This window comes from Ambystoma mexicanum, chromosome 2p (assembly GCF_040938575.1).
Source record: "Ambystoma mexicanum isolate Mex_15411 chromosome 2p, UKY_AmexF1_1, whole genome shotgun sequence".
NCBI classification, from domain to species: domain Eukaryota; kingdom Metazoa; phylum Chordata; class Amphibia; order Caudata; family Ambystomatidae; genus Ambystoma; species Ambystoma mexicanum.
Genome location: NC_090923.1, coordinates 1,201,715,321 through 1,201,736,896, shown reverse-complemented (window position 1 = coordinate 1,201,736,896; position 21,576 = coordinate 1,201,715,321). Strand labels below are relative to the sequence as shown.

General features: G+C 46.3%; 1 long non-coding RNA gene across 5 annotated transcripts in view; it reads right to left on the bottom strand.

The window, feature by feature from the left end:
• Positions 1 to 18,545, bottom strand: part of LOC138567334 (uncharacterized) — a 154,924-nt gene extending 136,379 nt beyond the window's left edge. For 3 of the 5 annotated variants that reach the window (XR_011302172.1, XR_011302170.1, XR_011302173.1), the window contains exon 1: positions 18,375 to 18,545. This is a non-coding gene — a long non-coding RNA (uncharacterized lncRNA). Of the gene's footprint in view, positions 1 to 17,141 lie in introns of all 5 variants that reach the window. The other 2 variants (XR_011302174.1, XR_011302171.1) reach the window with 1 other exon arrangement.
• Between the last annotated feature and the right edge of the window lie 3,031 nt (positions 18,546 to 21,576).

Below are 21,576 nucleotides of genomic sequence, written 5' to 3'. Positions count from 1 at the left end.
ATTTCTTGGGTTTGTTTATATAAGTGTCAGAATATTTATTACAGTTAAGAATTGTAGGGTGAGAAAGGGCTGGAAGCCAGACTAGTTGTAGTGTTAGAAATCAGCCCCATTACAGGCACAGGTATGTGTGAGAAACTGCCCGGTGGAACAGGTGGTGAAGAGCACCAAGAGATTTCAGCACAAATTAGCTCAGCTCCCACAAGGTTAATGCAAAAGTTTGCAAAAGGAGGCCAGTCCAAAGCTTGAAGAATTGTTTGCTCACCAAGAGCAGAGAAGGCCAGTCTTAAGGATTGAAGGTGAAGTTCACCTTAGGCTCTGGACATGCATGTATAACAATTTAGACAAGGCAATTCCAAAAAGTTTGTTGCTAAAAGTTGAAGAACTATGGTTGCTATAAAAATACTAAACATCTACTACTGAATACCACCAAAATTAGTAGAAAGGAAAGTTAGAGCACGAAGAAAAAAGCAAACATTTTTAAGTAAAGCTAAGGGACTTGACATTAAAGGTGGGAGCCACTGGGGGAATTGTTATAATGGAAGAAAGTGGAGCCCTATGTGAGTCAATGGGAAAGAGGATAATATCTGGCAAAGTCTAAATGTCCTTGCGAATCGTTGCAGCAGGACTAGGGCTAAAGGAAAGGTGCGGGCCATGAGTCGTGTAGGCCGTTCCAGGATGGGACTCGGGTCCTGTGGGTAAAGTTGTCTTCAAGCTTGAAAGATTTCTGGGAAACAATCAGAGGCAAGCAGGCTCAGGCCCTTCTTCTGTTTCTATTCCTTTTCGGCTGGACTGTCATGGGATTCAGAACGCGAGCTCGGTACTTGATGTATTCTTTCCCAAGCCAGCAGGAGTTGCTCAGGGTCCGGATGGTAGCTGGCACTTGCACCATCAGCCCCAGACCCTGCTCCGCCACAGAAGCTTGTGGAGCTGGCAAAGCGTCCAACTGGCACCTCTGGATGAAGGGACAGGATGCAATGACACCGGATGCACATGCGGTCTTCTTCCGGTTGGCTCTCTTACAATTGAGCTCAAGATTCTACATCACAGGTGGCCAGATGTTCGCGCTTTGGAACACTTGTGTAGGGGTGCACTACTATAAATAAAATATCATATCAGAAGTAATGTACGCTGAGGGTGCCAAAACACCAGATTTACTGCGCTCGGGCTTCTAGTGAAAAACCTTTGGCGTGAAAGCCTTGCTCTGATCGGAAAAAGGCACCTGTTAAAGACCAAAGCAGGGCAAGTGCCACCAGATTCACTAGTGCTTCCTCGCTAGTGCCACGCGCTCGGATGAGACTTGCGTGAGCTTGCGGAGAAGAGTGATTGCTGGACTGAAAAACTCTCAGTGTGAACTGGCAATCATTGAGTCGGAAAAGGGCGCGATCCAGTTAGACCAATTGTCAAGATTTCCCAGTCAAATTAATTCCTGCAACTTTAGCCTTTGGTAACTTTGCAACCTGCAGGTCACGGTACCAAATCCTGGGGCACCCGAATGTAATTCCAGTGACCCCTATTTGATCAAGGCATAATGCTTTGACTCACTACTCTAGACAGACCTCTGGATTCCGTTTTCAGACTTTCACAGCAGCCAAGTAGTACTCGCAGGAGGTGATTCAACAACATGTGGGAAGACATTATGGCAGCAGGGCGGAGCAGACACTGGGCATACAACATGGCAATGGACCCTGTGGAGTGCAGCTACAAGCCATTCATTGAATGATGGGTGCACTACACCCTCCTGTCTTCCCTTTCCTCCCACCCCCCACACCTCCACTTCCCCCACAGCTGTTTGAAGCAGTTCAACCCACTTGCAGCGTTGAAGAAAGGACTAAATAAATAAATAAATTGCCCCACGGATGGAATCAGGCAGTTGGTTTTCCCAAGCGTAGAAGGCCCTCTTCAGCCTAGAATGGAACTCTGCACTGGTGAGAACAAGTGTTCTCCTTTTTTTGGCTGGCGGGCACGTGTCAACCTGGAAGGTGGTAGCCAGCTTTCCGTTTTGCAGATGATAGCGGCTACTAACCTTGGTTCAGTCCTATTAATAACACCTAGCAAGCTGAACTGACCCAGTTATTTGAGCAGTATAGCACCCCTCCATCCCAAGCGACTTGTTCGGCCCATTCTAAACCATTCCAAACCTCTACACTACCTAAACACTAGCTCCAAGATCAAACACGAATCCGCTGCACCCCAACCTATCTTCCTGTGAGAGACCCCAATCGCCCGGCCAGTGCGCTCCAGCTCGGTTTATTCCACTGGTCTAATATTCTTTCCCAGGAGGACAAAGACCACAACATGTATACATCGCTATCAACTGGTTGGCTCTTCCCCCATGCCGCCGCCTTCCGAGAGTTGGAATCGGCTCTAGAATAACGCGCCCACTGCTGACACGCAAAGCAAAGCTTAAGTGCTAGATGTGAACATCTATCCTTTTTCGACGTTTTAGTCCTCAATTTTGAAAAAAAAAATGTATACAAATTATTGTTTGAAATACAGACAGGCCAAAACATAGGTAGACTATCGTAGAGGTAGTAAACTTGAAGCCTCAGTGAATGGAGATCACACTGAAGGATCTCTTGATGTTGAAAAGGGTTTGTGACTTAAACAGGACAATACACCAACATTGAGATATACTAACGTCTGTTCTGTTTTTGGTATCTATACTAAAATCTCATAGAAGGTCAACTATGCCTGTAAGAAGATCTCAGTCACTTACTAACCCCACCTTTGACAACACGACTGCCTGAATGTGTGTACAAAAAGTCTTAAGTGATTTTACGTTTTATGCTTAATGTGTTTAAATATAAATACAATATGTTTTGTCATGTGAATGGCTTGAAGCTAGTGTGAAAGACCTTATCAATTCGTGTTGTGATAGGGTTGATAAGTGGTTCCCTGGCTAAGCAGACTCTACTTAGAGAGGGGTAATTGGTTCCTTGGTTGCTTGCAGTCTACATGTACCCTTCCCATTTGGAATCAATCCCCCGGTAACACAAAAATTGGGAAAGCACCCACAAAATATGATATCACATATTTTGTGTGTCACAAAACACATCGTGATCATTGGGGAACTTTAAATGGATTCCTCTGTTCTCCATTTGCGGGTTACATAGTGGCAGGCAGTTTTGGGCTGTCTCCATGTTATGCATGCAGCCACATTTCACTGATACAGTCACAACACAACGCATGCCTCTGTATCACAGGCATTCTTTCATGCTGCGAGTGTGGTTACAAATACAGGAAATGCATGGTCCAGTGCAACAGGGACACATAAGATCTTCGAAACAAGCCCTGGGAAAGCCAACAGTTTTGGATTATGCATAGGTACTACCTGGTCATAAGATGGCAACAGCTGGAAAATGGTGTGAGTTCCTGGGCATGGGAAGTCAATGCCAGGAAAAAGCCTATCTACTGCTTATTCACAAGCCCAAACTGTTGGCTTTGACAATGCTTGATTGTAACTGGACTTCAGTGCAAGGAACAAATAGAAGGAAGGAAACACATATTGCTTATAATGCAAGTGGCTAACGGCACACTTGGTTAAGACATTTTCATTACAAAAAGAGCTCATTTACAGCAGCATTTAAATCCTAAACTCTACGTTGAAATAGCACTGACAGGCCCTACATAGCACAACATTTGAGTTACTGCATGATAGGGTTAGCTCAAAGATATGCCAGAAGGAGAGTGTGCTTTTGGAGGGGGGTTGGTAGTGTGTAGGAATGACCACAGGGTTTAGCATGGACATGGGCGGTCAACGGGGTGGTCAATAACCAAACAACGCCCACAGGCTGTGTGTGCCTCCTCACATCCCATTTCCTTCCTATGTGTACTCCAATGCAATAGGTTTGGTTTATAAGTGACCCTAAAGCGTCATTACAATATCCAAAACAACTATAAAGAACAGTCATCAGTCCTCTGTGGAGATAAAAAAAGGGCACAGTCAGTTATCTAGGTGTTGATAGTAGGCAGGAGTTTCTGGCAGTAGACGATGGGACTGCTTCGGTATCGTCATCTAGTGCTCAGAGAGTTAGGGTGTAATAATGCTGGGTGAACCCAAGGTGAAAGAGCATTTCTGATTGTTGGACAGTCCTCATAGTTGCCAACATGACCCGTTCTAACCTGTAGGTGCTTATCCAGTGCTGTTTTTTTATTTGCAGTCTGGGACTTGCACTCCGAGTTTTAAATGGGAAAACTGGAACTACAAGTCCCAGAATGCAAAGAAAGAAACAGGATTTGATAAGCACCCACAGATTGGAATGGGTCATGTTGGCAAGTATGCAGTAGGTTAGAATGACCTTTGGTCATGATGCTGAAAGTGCTATTCAGCTACAGAATGAAGGAGCCAGGAGGGGCACATATTAAGGGGGGTGGTTAAAGTGCTGGGACACTGGATGAATGTGATGATCATGTGCTGGCGTAGAGAGCTTGCTTGGGCGCTGCAGGAGCCATGAGAAGGATTCCTGGATGATGACCACAGCCCCTGTCCTTTACCAGGACTGCAGTTTATATTGTGGATATGAACAGCCTGGACGAAGGAGAACATATTATGGGCTTGCCGCTTCAAGTTATATAACACATGCCAACAATGTTATACTATGTTCTGCAGTTTTGAAACATGGCTGCTGCGCGTCCAGTGCAAGAGACATTGGAGGAGCTCGGTTTGAGGTTAGCATTGCCTTAGCGATTGTGGTTAAGGAAGTCGTGTGAATGTCAAAGAGGTTGAATGTTTGTGCTGTTTTGTGGATGGGAGAGACCGGTGATCAATGTGGATATCAAAAATACGACACTGAGAAGCGACAAAGTCTTGAGCCCGGCGCCATGTTTAAAGTTTTGAGCTGCAGGGTGCGGCTGGGTGACTATGCAACAGTTGCGGTACGCTGGAGGCAGAAAGGCCGAGCGACACATTTGCCCTCAACAGTCGTTTTTTGTAGATGCATATCGCAGCAAGAGGGGGACAGCAGGGTGGTATTTTAATGGTACAAAAACAATCAGGAAAAACAATTTTGATTGAATACAGGGTATACGCCCTACTTTTAAACACTCAATATGTTACATCACACGCAGTTATAGAGCATGTATCATTTTTAGCATGAGTGTTGCAAGGAAAGACAATGAATGTGTCCACTTGCACTATCCCTAGTAAGAAGCACACCCTACCCCTGTAGAGTAGTGCGGTCCCTAGGTCAAAGCTGGTGCGCGCCTATCTAATAGGAAAGCAAGAGAGGCTCTATCCCTGTCCCTACAATGTATCTATCATGTGGTGTTAAAAGATTGAGCCACGCCCGTTCACAGTCTGGACATTTCACGGAGGAATATTTCCTTTTGGCTTTTGACGTTTCTTTATCCACCCACAATGAAGTGTGTGCACAGAGTGCAGGACAGTCAGTGTGGTGTGACTCAATATGTTAGAGAACGTTAAAAAAATATCTTTTTGTCAGAATTCAATTCGATGAAACTGATAGGCTACTATACTGGTTGCTCCTATCTTTAGCTCTAGTCTTCTTCCAGTCTGACAAGTTCATTTGTTTGTTTGTTTATTTATTTATAAAGCGCTCCTCACCCAGAGGTATCTGGGCGCATTACAAGAATATGCAAAGACTTAGTTACAGTACACAGGATAACATATTATGGTAGAGTGCAAAAGTACAAAATAATACATAATAGACAGGTGTGTACATACAATAATCGGCAATACGGTGAATGTACAACAGGTAAAATACAAAGATGCAGGAGTGTCTAAATATTCACAAGGTCTGTGGATGTGAGCCACAATTTGGTGTTTTTTCTGAATTTGCGATAGGATTGGTCAGTTCTTAGAGTGATGGGAAGCGAGTTCTAGAGTTGGGCCACCTTGACGGGAAAGCTACTACCACCAGATTTTCTGAATTTAAACCTGGGGACTTTTAGGTAGCCAAAGTTGCTAGACCTTGTGGGTCGTGAGGAATTGTATGTTGTGAATTTTTCAATGAGGTATTGAGGGGCTGAGTTATTAAGACATTTGTAGGTCAGGGAGGCTGTTTTAAGCTATATCCTTTCCTTGATGGATAACCAATTATTGTCTCGTCTGAGCCCGGAGATGTGTTGTCTTCTGGAGATACCTAGGGCAGTTCTAAGAGCGTTATTCTGGAGAATCTGAAGTTTATCGATGATGTATTTGCCGGTCCCTATGTACATTGCATTGCAGTAGTCGATCTTTGATAGAATTAGAGTTCTAGCCAGCGTAATACAACTTTCAGTGCAAAGGAAGGGTTTACAGGCGTGGATGAGCTTGCATGTATAAGCTGTTGCCGGGACTGTGGCACTGACTTGTTTCTGAAGACTCAGTGAGGAGTCTAAGTAGAAACCCAGGGTTTGTACTTCTCCAGCCACCTTGATATTATTACCGCCAATGTTGAAAGAGAGATAATGATTGCTCAGTTTCTTCTGGTTGGATGGCATGGCCAGGAGACGCAGCTCAGTCTTCTCATCATTTAGACACAGACCATGTGTGGGCATCCAGGCCTAAATGATGAAGTAGATTTTGTTGACCAGAGCTAGATCTTTCTCCTAGTCACCTGTCAGAGGTATGAGGATCTGGGTGTCATCTGCATAGTTAGTATAGGTGACACCCAGATAGTCTAGGTCTTCAAATAATGGTTTAGTGAACACATTATACATGGTAGGTGATATGCATGACCCTTGCTGGACACCCCATGTTATGGGAATAGGATCGGTGGCCGCTGATTGTGAGAAACTCTCATCGATCTATTGCTTAGGAATGATTGGATCCAGGTTGTTGCTTCTACTGAAAAATGGGGCGTTGATGATAGATGCTTGCACAGCATGTTATGATCAACCAGTTCATAAGCGGCTGATAGATACAGGAGAAGCAAGAGGGCTGATTTTCCTTTGTCTTTTAAGTCATCGATCTGGATCTTCAGGTCAATCAGGGCAGTTCCGGTACCATGTTGGGGTCTGAAGCCAGATTGACAGAGTCTGAGAAGGTTATTGGCTTCTAAATAGGATTGTATCAGGATATAGGCTGCTTTATCGATAATCTTTAGAAGGAAGGGGGTCTGTTGTGATGGGTCTAAAGTTAGTGGGAATACTTGGGTCTAAGGAAGGCTTCTTAAGGAGTGGGAGTACCTATGAATTTTTCAGATTAGTGGGAACGGTGCAGGTGTGGAAGGATGAGTTGGTAAGTGCGGTAATGAATGGTGCTAAATCATGGGCAGCTTCTTTGATGGTAGATGCGGGGCATGCGTTTGCTTGACAATTGTAGGGTTTGAGTGACGCTACGATGTTTTCCACTTCAAGGGTGGAGACTTGTGTACATTTAAATCGCTGGGGCGGTTTAGGCAGATTGGGACCAGGTTTCACAGAGTTTGCTTGGGTTCGGAGGTTGTTTTTTTGGCAGTTATTTTATTTTGGAGTAGAGTGATCTTATTGGTTAATGTATCTTGAATCTTGGAGCACCAAGTTTTGTCCTTGATGCAGTAGTCTGTTGGAGGGGTGGGGGATTCCAATTCTCTTAATATGGTAAAGAGTTATTTGGTGCTTGAACTGGCTTTATCAATTCTATCGTTGCAGGTGTTATATTTAGCTAAGATAATTTCTGCTTTGTAGTTCGCTGTGATTTAGAGTAGGTCAGCTTTATTAGCTGGAGTGGGATTGTTTTTCCAAGTTACTTCCTGTTTCCTCTTTTCATTTCGTAGGTCTTTGAGTTTAGGGGTGAAGCAGGCGTTCAAGTGGGCTTTGGGTTTGCCTTTGCACAATTTAAGAGGTGCGACTTGGCCTAGGGCTAGGGTAATGGTGTTATTGTAGAGTTCCACTAATTCTGCTGTGTCAGAGGTTGGTAGAGGCTTGGACAGGGGTAGGAGAAAGGGTTTGAGACTATACACTGTAATGTTCCTTTTGTTTCTCATTGGGATAGGTGGAGCAATCAGATTTTGTTTGTTTGGGAGCTTCCAGTCTTGGATAGTGAAGGTGATTAGGGAGTGGTCTGTCCAGGGGTGTGGTTCAATGGACGTTATCGAGATATCGCAATTAAGGTCGGCTACCCAATCTAGGATTCTCCCTTTTGCTTGCGTGGGGTGAATGACTCTTTGAGTGAGGCTTAGCTCAGTCATGGAATTAGCCTGGGTCTTTGCAGTTTGGTCATTGGGGTTATTGAGCCCAAGGTTGAAGTCACCTAATATTAGAATTTGTGAGGAGGGTTTGGTGTTAGAGGAGAGGAGAGTGATTATGTCTCCCTCAAAGAAGCCGATGGGACCAGGAGGTCTATAAATCAGATGCGCCATTGAGTTGGATAGAGGAAGTTTAATTGACAGCAGTTCACATGAGTTGGTAGGAGAGTGTGAAACTGTTCTGAGACCTAGGGCAGATTATGCGATAAAAGCAATTCCGCCGCCGCCAGTTGATTCTCTGTCAACTCTTAGGATTGTGTAGTTATCTGGAGTGGCAATAAGGAGGGATGGGCCTGCAGCTGCATGTAGCCAGGTCTCGGTTATTGCTAGGAAATCCAGATTTGTATCAATAATTAGGTTGGCAATTTCTACTGCGTGTGTAACCAGGGATCTGGTATTCATCAGTGCTGCGCTGATAGAAGTAGAGTTACTCTTCTGTCTTTGGTATCGGGAGATGAGGTAATCTGTTTAGCTCTTGTATACGTTTTGTGGTTTTTAGGTAGGTTTTCGGGTTCCCTCAGTCTCTGAGGTTGGCTATTCCTTGACGGTGGGACACATGATGTGGTATATGATTTGCCTAATCTAGCGCCAAGTCTAGCGTTCCTGATTGTTGTGGGGCAAGGGTTGATTGGTGTCGGCATGGCAGTGATAGTCTGGGGCATAGGGCTGTCGTCTAGTCTACATGGCGTGGCACCTGGTTGGTTGACCTGTGGGTGAGTAAGGTTGTCCTGCGTGTTAGAGGCTTGTAGGGGTGATTTTGCTTTGAAGACCTGGAGTTTTAAGTGTGGCAGGAATAGAGTGGGCTTGATATGGTCTGGGATGCTTAGGGGTGGTAGGAACAAGGTGGGCTTAATCCAGTTGGGATTGTTGGCATGAGGAGGCATGGTGGCAGGATTAATAGGCAAGTGGCTAATAGACTGAGCTGAAGTATCACACTGATCGTAGGGGTGGTAGACATTCTAAGTGGCATCAAGGGGAGCTGGAGCAGGTCCCTAGTAGTAGTTGCATGGGTGTCACTTATGGCTACTTGGGGTGAGTGTCCCCAGTGTGTTGTAAGTCACAACGTCACTTTACAATGTAGATTGCTAACTAATATTGGACTGGAAATAGGATGGGTCACAGTAGGTTCAACACTGTGGTGTGGGTCTCTCGGGACATAATGGATAAAATATCAGGTTCAAACACAATGGTCTCAATAGTATAGCGAGGGACATTCAAGGACACAATGGGCACAGTAGGTTAAGTAAAGGGTGCCATCGCATTAGTCTAAGCAGTATGGTATAGGTCACTCAGAGACACAATAAGCACAATAGGTAAAGTCAAGGGTGCATTCACAGTGAGCTAGACAGTATAGTGTGGGTCTCTCAGAACACAGTGGCCTGAGTGGGCTAAGTGTGAAGTTCAGACATGGGGGGCTAAAATTTACAATTGTAGTATAGATCGCGCCAAGGCACAATGGGCATAATGGGTAATGTATAAAGTACACTTACAGTGAGCTGAGCAATATAGTATCCGCCAATTCAAAACATAGTGGGAACAGTGGGCTAAATTCAATCACATTTGGCTAAACAATTGCAGAAAGTACAAGAAAACACAAGGATGTGAGAGGCTAGATAGAGGTTCAATTCAGATTCAATCGTATTTGGCTAAACAGTTGCAATTGCAGAAAGAGTACATGAAAACACGTGGATGTGAGAGGCTAGATAGGAGGGGTACTAAAAAGGATCCAGTATGGGCTAGGAATTGTAGTATCAGTCACTGGCTGGCATCGCCCTAGGCTAGACGCGGCAAGTAGGCGCTGTTGGCTAGTCAATGCATTGGAAATTATTCAATCACATGTCAAATTGGACGCCATAGTATGCAAGTTGATGGTAACGTGGGTGTGAGTTCATCAGTAATATAGGGAAAGAAATACATAAGATGAGTAGTGCGGGATGGACTAAGGTGGCGTCATGCAGTTTGGTGTCCAGCGAGGAGACAGTATCCCGGTATTGTGGCGGCTATATGCAGGATACTAGCGTATTGTGCTTTTTGCCATGGGAGACACTGAGCGGCGATATGGCACGGAACTGTGGAAATGCATTCCAGGCATGTGCAGGATATAGAGGGATCGTAGTGGGATATGGGGTGTAAATGTGCTTACCCGGGCCAAGACAGGCCGTAGCTCGCCGTGGCGAACAGGGGCAAACAGGGCCTTTATCCAGGCCTTCATCCGCTGGCTGGCTTCCACCTGCCGGTGACGTGGATAAGGTAAAGGGAGGACTAGTTGCTTAGCAAATAACAAAAGCCTCGATCTGGTGCCATGTTGCGCCCGTCATTATGTCGACAGGCGGATGTCCGAACAATGATTAACAAAGAAAGGTAGTGCAACGAAGGGCAAAATGAAATAAAAAATCTGCGGCCGTTGTCTGGATGTCATGTGGCCTCACCAAATAGTTGAAGTTGGCGGTCTCAAAGGAGACCAATGGTCGCTGGAAGTTCAGGTGGCTTTTAGGGGCACGTTGGTCCGTAGGCAGCAGGATGGTTGCTCCTGCAACTGGGGGAGACGGGCTCCAGCCCTCTCGACCTCGCAGGATGAACACGAATGGTTTGCACAGGGGCAAACAGGGCCTTTATCCAGGCCTTCCTCCGCTGGCCGGCTTCCGCCTGCCGGCAACGTGGATAGAGTAAAGAGAGGCCTAGTTGCTTAGCAACTAAGAACAGCCTGGGTCTGGTGTCGCTTTACGCCTTCCATTATGTGAACAGGCGGAAGTGTGGACAATGATTAACAAAGGAATGTAGTGCAACGAAGGGCAAAATTAAATGAAAATTTTGCGGCTGGTGTCTGGATGTCGTCTGGCCGCACCAAGTTGGCAGTATCAAAGGAGACCGATGGTCGCTGGAAGTTCAGGTGGCTTTTAGGGGCACGTTGGTACTTAGGCAGCAGGATGGTTCCTCCTGCAACTGAGGGAGACGGGCTCCAGCCCTCTCGACCTCGCAGGATGGGTGACCTCAGACGAGTATCACCAATTATATGTCGGTAAAACAATCGACATAGGTAATTAATTTACTTATACCGTATGTCCAAATCCCTTCAGGGATATCGTGCAAAAACGTTCTCTAATGTACTGAGTCACAATACGGGGACAGGAAAGAGGAAGCGTGAGTTATTTAGGTGTTGTAAGCGGTTGAAGAGGTGGTGGGTTAAGAGACCATCATGAGGAAGGAGGGAGCAGCGGCTTCTGGAGGAGATTTGCAGAGACTGTGAGGTGTTGGCTTAGGAGTGAAGGTGGTACTGCAATGGGAGTGTTCGTGATTGGGTAGCAAGTGTGGTTAGGAAGTTTAGTGTAAGGGGTAATTGTGAAGTGGATGGTAGTGAGTGAAAGTTGGGTGTCTGAGTAGTTGAAGGAGTTGAGTGATAATAGTTTGGAGACAGGAGTTGTAGTCTGGAGGTGAGAGTAATAGTGTGAGGATGAAAGTAGTGCTGGGAGGAGTGTAGTGGTGGGCGGAGGAGAGTTGTAGTGTGCAGGTGAGAGTAGTAGTGGGAGGATGAAAGTAGTGCTGGGGGTTCCATGTGTTAATATTCCCGCAAAAATATCGCCATACAAAAATATACACCATATTTTTGCAGCGATATTAAGGCATGGAACCTGCGGGGACACCCCCGCAACCATTGCATTATTTTTAAAGGAGCAGGGGACACCCCTGTAACCCCTGCTCCCAAAACCCCCCAAAATTATCCCCCCCCAAAAATAGCACCTATGGCCGTTGCAGGCGACCATATATCCGGCGATATTTTTGGTGGGGATAATATGTAGTGATACCGTGCTGGGAGGAGGAGCGTAGTGCTGGGCGGAGGAGAGTTGTAGTGTGGAGGTGAGAGTAGTAGTGGGAGGATGAAAGTAGTGCTGGGAGGAGGAGTGTAGTGGTGGGAGGAGGAGAGTTGTAGTGTGGCGGAGGGAAGTTGCTCTGTGGAAACAGGAATAGAAGTAGAGTGGGAGGAGAGGCAACATCAAATGGTGGAGGCGAGAGCTAGGAGGAGTGTAACATTGCAGGGACAGCATAGCGGTGGGAGGAGCAAGAGAAGGGATATAGTAGTAAGAGTAGGAGGGAGAGGTGTGACTGAACCACCCGAATCCAACATAGTAAGTGCATGATATAATCTCCCAAACTCCGCTAGAACTCTAACAACCGGTTGGAGTAGGGGCAGCTAGGAAGCCCCTGAGGCAGTTTAGAGAGTCAATGCTTAGGGAACCACCATTAGTAGGATGTAGACGTTAGACAGCCGGGGTTACCGGTCGGTAGCACTAAGGGGAGTTACAGACGCTTGGGCGATGGACGAAATCGAAAGGAGACGAGAGAGAGCGACCACCCTAGCGCCCTCAAAACTAAAATAAACACAGTCGAGGGATCCTTGAGCCGCCATCTGAGCCGCACCCAGAATGCTACAGTATGCGGCTAGAATAGGCCTGCGGCGGGCCTGGGGGTCACTGCATGTGGCTAGAGCGGCCCTATGCAGGGGCGGAGGGCACGTGATACATGTGCCACCTTCTTCTCAGATTGATGCCTTTGGGATGTAAATGGTCTACTTTGTTTCTAATGTGTTCACCTTGTTTTAGTTGTTTGAAGAGGAGAGACTTTCTTTCGGGTAGTAATGTACCAATCCAGCCGTAGAAGTGTATATGTACTATAAATCACAACATACATGTCTGTGTATTATCACAGCATTTTCATAGGCATTAGAGCTCAAGCAATATGTATAATAATCAACCCGAGTTAGGAATGTGGCATGCTTGCAGTTATTGCCCTGGGCTGGAGCCTTAGACCGGGGTACTGTTGCATTGTTCAATAGTGTATGTCAATACTATGTCACCACAGGTGGGGCATTGTCTACTTTGTGTAGATGCCATGCCCGCCCCATACGCTACAGCCCCTCCTGGAGCCAATGTACTGATGGGACTACCAGGCAGGCCCCATCCAATGCAGCCCCTCCAGGTCACATTAGTTACACAATCCGTGGCCCTCGCAGTATAGGCCATCAGATGGCAGTGTACCAATGACGATGCAGTGTCTCAGGGTGACAGTGTACTGATCCCAATATAGCCACTGCGGATGGCATTAAACCAATAGCGACACAATCGCTGGGCCATACACTGCTGTCCCTCTAGAAGACAAGGAACTAATACTTAAACACGAATCCCCTATGAACCGCATTACATTTGGACAATAATAAACCAACAACAATACCATGCAGCTCCCATGCAATACTGCCTCTTTAGGTGACATATTGGTATAATGCATGCCCCATAAAACAGAGTTTATCTGGGTGGCAACATACCAATAATGATACATGTCCCATACTATCCAGACACTCTGAGTGACAATGTAACAATGCATGTTCCATGGAATACATTCCCTCTCGGTGACAACCCACACATGCATGGTCAAGGGAATAAATTCCCTCTGGGTGACAACGTACCAATGCATGGTCAATGGAATACATTTCCTTTGGGTGACACTGAACCAATGCATGATCCATGGAGCACATCCCCTCTGGGTGGCAATGTACCAATGCATGGTCCATGGAATACATTCCCTTTGGATGACACTGAACCAATGCATGGTCCATGGAGCACATCCCCTCTGGGTGGCAATGTACCAATGCATGGTCCATGAAATACATTCCCTCTGGGTGATATAACAATGCATGGTCCATGGAGTACATTCCCTCTGGGTGACACTGAACAAATGCATGGTCCATGGAAGACATTCCCTCTGGGTGACACTGAACTGATGCATGGTCCATGGAGCACATCCCCTCTGGGTGGCAATGTACCAATGCATGGTCCATGGAATACATTCCCTTTGGGTGACACTGAACCAATGCATGGTCCATGGAGCACATCCCCTCTGGGTGACAATGTACCAATGCATGGTCCATGGAATACATTCCCTTTGGGTGACAATGTACCAATGCATGGTCCATGGAGTACATTCCCTCTGGGTGACACTGAACCAATGCATGGTCCATGGAAGACATTCCCTTTGGGTGACACTGAACCAATGCATGGTCCATGGAGCACATCCCCTCTGGGTGGCAATGTACCAATGCATGGTCCATGGAATACATTCCCTTTGGGTGACACTGAACCAATGATGATCCAGGGAGCACATCCCCTCTGGGTGACAATGTACCAATGCATGGTCCATGGAATACATTCCCTCTGGGTGACAATGTACCCATGCATGGTCCATGCAATACATTCTATATATGTGACAACGTGCCAATAATGATTCAATGCATGGTCCATGGAATGCATTCCCTCTGGTTGACAATGTACCAATGCATGATCCATGGAATACATCCCATATATATGACAACGTGACAATAATTATACAATGCATGGTCTATGGAATGCATTCCCTCTCGGGGACAATGAACCAGTGTATGGTCCTTTGCATACATTCCCTCTGAGTGACTTACTACTGCATGGTCCATGGAGTACATTCCCTCTGGGTGACAATGTACCAATGCATGGTCCATGGAATACATTCCCTCTGGGTGACAATGTACCCATGCATGGTCCATGCAATACATTCTATATATGTGACAACGTGCCAATAATGATTCAATGCATGGTCCATGGAATGCATTCCCTCTGGTTGACAATGTACCAATGCATGATCCATGGAATACATCCCATATATATGACAACGTGACAATAATTATACAATGCATGGTCTATGGAATGCATTCCCTCTCGGGGACAATGAACCAGTGTATGGTCCTTTGCATACATTCCCTCTGAGTGACTTACTACTGCATGGTCCATGGAGTACATTCCCTCTGGGTGACAATGTACCCATGCATGGTCCATGCAATACATTCTATATATGTGACAACGTGCCAATAATGATTTAATGCATGGTTCATGGAATGCATTCCCTCTCGGGGACAATGAACCAATGCATGGTCCTTGGAATACATTAGCTCTGGGTGACATTCTAGACATAACAGTACAATGCATTGCCCATAGAATGCACTGGACTCATAATTAAGCAATGCATAAAACAAACAATATACATTTGGGTGGCAATAGAACCATAATAGCTCAATGCATGTCCCACACGACACGATCGCTTGTATAGACAATAAACCAGTGACTATTTAATGCACACCCCTAAGTGTCCGATATTTCCTGAAAGTTATAAACCAATAGTGCTATCATGTATGCCCGTATGTCCCATATACAATTCGCTAGATGCAATGCACCCGTACGGATGCGATCCATGTGACATACAATACAGTCCTCACTGGAAGCAATGTTCCAGTACTCGATCCCATGCATGGCCTATACACAGTCCTTCGATATCAATGACCCAATACTGAGGTTATGCAAGTTCCATAGAAAAGAGCCCCCCCCCCCCTTCCCCTGACATGCATGCCTTATCACAGTGCTTCTAGATGCAATGAACCAATGCTGCTGCAATGCACGTGCCATAGAATAGAGCCCCCCTTCCCCTGACATGCATGCCTTATCACAGTGCTTCTAGATGCAATGAACCAATGCTGCTGCAATGCACGTGCCATACAACAGAGCCCCCCTTCCCCTGACATGCATGCCTTATCACAGTGCTCCTGGATGCAATGAACCAATGCTGATGCAATGGACATGCCATACAACAGAGCCAGCCTTCGAAGCAACACTCCAGTACTTGATTCCGTGCATGCACCATACAGTACAGTACCCACTGGAAGAAATTCCCAGTACTTGATCCGACACATGCACCATAGACAGTCCTCCTAAATGTAGTGCACCAATACTAACATTATGCATGTGCCATATGGTACTGTACCCTTTGGAAGCAATATCCCAGATTCCATGCATCCGCCAAGCAATGCAGTCTTTCTGGAAGCACCGTCCCAGTACTTGAACCCATGCATGCCCCATAGATAGTCCTCCTAGATGCAATGCACTAAAACGGACATTATGCATGTGCCATACAGTACTGTACTCTTTGGAAGCAATGCCCCAGATTCCATGCACCCCCCATACAATGCTGTCTTTCAGGAAGCAATGTCCCAGTATCTGATTCCATGCATGTTCCTTACAACACAGGACTCACAGGAAACAATGGTCCTGCACCTGATTCCATGCATCTCCCCATGCAATGTAATATTTCTCGCAGCAATGTCCCAGTACTTGAACCCATGCATGCCCCATAGATAGTCCTCCTAGATGCAATGCACTAAAACGGACATTATGCATGTGCCATAGAGTACTGCACTCTTTGGAAGCAATGTGCCAGATTCCATGCATCCCCCAAGCAATGCAGTCTTTCTGGAAGCACCGTCCCAGTACTTGAACCCATGCATGCCCCATAGATAGTCCTCCTAGATGCAATGCACTAAAACGGACATTATGCATGTGCCATACAGTACTGTACTCTTTGGAAGCAATGCCCCAGATTCCACGCACCCCCCATGCAATGCTGTCTTTCAGGAAGCAATGTCCCAGTATCTGATTCCATGCATATTCCTTACAACACAGGACTCACAGGAAACAATGGTCCTGCACCTGATTCCATGCATCTCCCCATGCAATGTAATCTTTCTCGCAGCAATGTCCTAGTACTTGAACCCATGCATGCCCCATAGATAGTCCTCCTAGATGCAATGCACTAAAACTGACATTATGCATGTGCCATACAGTACTGTACTTTTTGGAAGCAATGCCCCAGATTCCAGGCACCCCCCATGCAATGCTGTCTTTCAGGAAGCAATGTCCCAGAATCTGATTCCATGCATATTCCTTACAACACAGGACTCACAGGAAGCAATGGTCCTGCACCTGATTCCATGCATCTCCCCATGCAATGTAATCTTTCTCGAAGCAATGTCCCAGTACTTGAACCCATGCATGCCCCATAGATAGTCCTCCTAGATGCAATACACTATAACTGACATTATGCACGTGCCATATGGTACTGTACCCTTTGGAAGTATCCCAGAGTCCATGCATCCTCCAAGCAATGCAGTCTTTCTGGAAGCAATGTCCCAGTACTTGATCCCAAGCATGCCCCATAGATAGTCCTCCTAGATGCAATGCACTAAAACGGACATTATGCATGTGCCATAGAGTACAGTACTCTTTGGAAGCAATGTCCCAGTTTCCATGCATCCGCCAAGCAATGCAGTCTTTCTGGAAGCAATGTCCCAGTACTTGATCCCATGCATGCCCCGTAGACAGTCCTCCTAAATGTAGTGCACCAATACTAACATTATGCATGTGCCATATGGTACTGTACCCCTTGGAAGCAATTTCCCAGATTCCATGCATCCCCAATGCAATGCTGCCTTTCAGGAAGCAATGTCCCAGTATCTGATTCCATGCATGTTCCTTACAACACAGGACTCACAGGAAACAATGGTACTGCACCTGATTCCATGCATCTCCCCATGCAACGTAATCTTTCTCGAAGCAATGTCCCAGTACTTGAACCCATGTATGCCCCATAGATAGTCCTCCTAGATGCAATGCACTAGAACTGACATTATGCACGTGCCATATGGTACTGTATCCTTTGGAAGCAATATCCAAGAGTCCATGCATCCTCCAAGCAATGCAGTCTTTCTGGAAGCAATGTCCCAGTACTTGATCCCAAGAATGCCCCATAGACAGTCCTCCTAAATGTAGTGCACCAATACGGACATTATTCATGCGCCATACAGTACTGTACCCTTTGGAAGCAATATCCCAGATTCCATACATCCCCCAAGCAATGCAGTCTTTCTGGAAGCAATGTCCCAGTACTTGATCCCATGCATGCCCCGTAGACAGTTCTCCTAAATGTAGTGCACCAACACTAACATTATGCATGTGCCATACAGTACTGTACTCTTTGGAAGCAATGTCCCAGATTCCATGCACCCCCCATGCAATGTAGTCTTTCAGGAAGCAATGTCCCAGTATCTGATTCCATGCATGTTCCTTAGAACACCGGACTCACAGGAAACAATGGTCCTGCGCCTGATTCCATGCATCTCCCCATGCAATGTAATCTTTCTCGCAGCAATGTCCCAGTACTTGATTCCATACAATACAGTAGCCCTTGGAAGCGATGGCCCAGTACCTGATTACATGCATCCCCAGATAACGCAGTCTTTCTGGAGGCAACGCTGCACCCACCCGTGATCGCATGCATGCTGCATGCAGTAGAGCTCACCGTGGAAGCAATGGAGCACTCGTGATAGCATGCACGCTGGCGCTCTGGCATGGCTAGGGCTGCTCGCGCTCTGCGATCCTGCCATTGCCCTGCTGTGTATCCAACTTCTGGCATGAGACTGGCCGTGCCTCCCTGTTCAGGAGGGCAGGGGGACTCTGCCTTTCAACACCTCCCTCCCACCTCTATTTGGGGGGACTCTCCCCCGCTGATTTCCTTCACAAATTCACAGCCGCCACCCCCACCCCAACAGCCCTCAAAGGAGAGATTAACTTTTAAAGTGCCGTCCTCTAAGATACCTACCCCAGTGTGAACTAAAAATCCCGAGGGGGATTAGTAACGCGTAGCGATGGCGGTTGTCACTTGCGATCAGCCTCTCCTGGTGAGAGCCGACAGCCGTGTGACACGTTTATAAGATTTCATGCTCTTTGTGTTAACAGGTCAGGCGCTCAAATCAGATCTGATGGCAGAGCAAAGAGCAGAGGGATAAGCTCAGGTGCATCTGTCAGATGGCTTTGCGCCTAATCAAGGCCCTTGTTCAGTTACCATATGCAGCTCCCTACCCTATGGCATTGAGATCACCTTTGGTTTCCCTGACTCGCAGGACCCCCTTTCCACACTGGCAAGTCCTATTTGGTTTGTGCCATCCACAATCAATGGGCTGCAAGGCCCCAAACTCTTCAGTCTACTGACACACCTCAGGGGAAAGAGTAGAAAAGGCAGCGCAGTATCCATGCCCGAGCCATGCTCAGGACTCTGCCAGCTGGCTACCCCAAGCGGGCAAGCAGGAGACCCATCTACATGTGCATCACCCTATGGCCCTTCTCTGGAGGGTCTTTAGTAGGACAGAAGGAGTGCTACCTCTGTGCTCACTCCCTTTTTAGCCTGTGTTTGGAGGATTCACCGCTTAGGCAGAAGGGATTTGAATTAGGAGAGGTGGATCTTAGTCACTGTGCCTATTCTTTCCTGAATGTCTCTATGTGGGTAATAGATGTCTCAACAATGAGAGACGAGGCAGGTCTTCACGGCTATGGAGCTGTCTCCATTTCCTATATATTCTTGGTTTGTCTTCAGAGACATCATCAAGGGGGAAATAGCCGTCCATGTTACTGTGTCCATGATGCCTCTATGGTTTGATCACCCCTAGAGTGAAAGAGGTGCTCAGGCCATCTTTTACCCTACCCTTAGTGCGACTGTGAAGGCATCACCTCTAGGGTGAGGGAGGTTGACTCTCCACCTTGAGAGTCAAAGGCGATCTTAGTCCTGATGTGCGCCGTCGCCTCAGTGTCTGTGTGTGTGGAGATCATCTCCAGGAGGAGCTCAGTCAACAAGCCTTGGCCTGTCTCTGAGGCACCCGTATGTAGGAGATGGCAGGTTCTTCGTGCTCAGTCAGCATTGTGGTATAACTTGTTAGACACTGGGGAAACAATCATTCATCTGCCCCTGGCACGGGATGCATGCAGCTCTGTCAGGTTCTATTCTGACTAAAGCACTTGTGGTCTGGAGGCTGCCAGGGTAAAGAGCGACGCACAAAAGAGCATTGCACGTGGGCCAACCTCGGAAGCTTCCGAAACTTGAACAGAGGAGATTTTAAGTGCCACAAGAGGGAGGCGCAGAGGGAGGGAGGTAGGAGCGGAACAGGGGAGTAGACGAGGGACCTCACCAAAAGAAATGGTGCTAGCAGAGAACCACCTTGCCGGGGAGTGGCTTTCTGTTCGCGGCCTTCATCAATGTGGCGCTTCTGGCAGTGTCATTTAGACATAGATCAAATTATGGTGCTGCAAAAACTGTGCTAAACTGTACTAAGTTTGACAAGTTTCAGGTCTGATATATGGCAGACAGGTTCAGTCTTGAGGTACATTTGTAGAGGAGCAGATGGACAGGTCTGCCCTAGCTCCCACCCCCTCACCTCTGTCATATTGGAACAACAGGAGAAGAGCGGTAAATGAGACTCCATGTATTGTCCCTATACCGCATCAAGTGTATGAGGGATGATATGCACTCAGACAACTGTACAGAATGTACCCTCAAACTGAAAGAGTGGAAGGATCTCGTGTAGAAGGATGTCAGCACGGACAACTAGACATTATAGAGCGTTAAATGAAATCTGAAGATGGTAGAGTGATGTCATAAACATATATGAAGACATAGCAAAACAATATGAACATCTTTAAAAGTGACAATGTGCTCGAAGCAACAAGAGAAACATGGACTTAACTTGCTGACCAATAAATGTAGATACACAGTAACACAGGTAGAAAAGACGTATAGAAGCTTGCTTTAGAGAAAAATATAGAGTAGCAAGGATGGCCATGAAAGGAAAATGGACGTTGGCTCGAGTCAACTTCAGCCCGGTTACCTCAGAGACAGGCCAAGGCTGAAGAATCAGGGGATGCTGGAGAATAGATTTCTGTGCAAAATGAAATGATCAATGATGCTATTTTGAGAAATAATTGCAAGACACCAGGAGATGCAGAGGGATAAGCTATGAATGAAAGACATATTTCTCTTAGATTAAAGAAGAAGAAAACATCTGCAAGAGCCAAGTATTGGACAATTAAAAGAGTATGAAGTCTATACAAGATGGAGTGTGCAAGTCTCTAGAGGCCAAGAGGATCAAGAACACTCAGTATAATTAAATCAAATAGCAGTAAATAGAAGGTCGAAATGGACACATTTGGGGTCTCCTCACACATGGTTCAGAAGTCAAAAATAAAGGGCTATTTATTAAGCTTTGGATGAAGATAGTGATGTGCTACACTCCCTTAAATGGTCCAGAACAGTGAACAGGCTAAAAGGTCAACTACAGACGAGAAGACTTTGGCTCATGGTCGGACTGATGAGAGATGATGGATTAATTGGGAAAGTGGGGAGTAATCTGACGTGGCTCAACCACCTGAGTTTTGTTTCTCTTACCTGCTGCAAACAAGCTGAACAGTCCAAGGTTGGGTGACAATGGCAACTAATCAGAGGGCTTCTGGGGCAACCTGCTATTCGAGGTTGCATAGGCCAATCCACTGCCATTTTATCTGCTATAAATCAGTATTATAAGTATTTAGAGGCAGTTCAAGGCGTGTCTTATAGATATGAGGCAGCCTATGATGTACTATCCCTTAAAGATAATATAGGTCCACACTTTTTAGTATTTTTTCTACTTTGGCATCACTTTTTTGACTTGGTAAATTTCTTTGTTTTGTTAAATGTA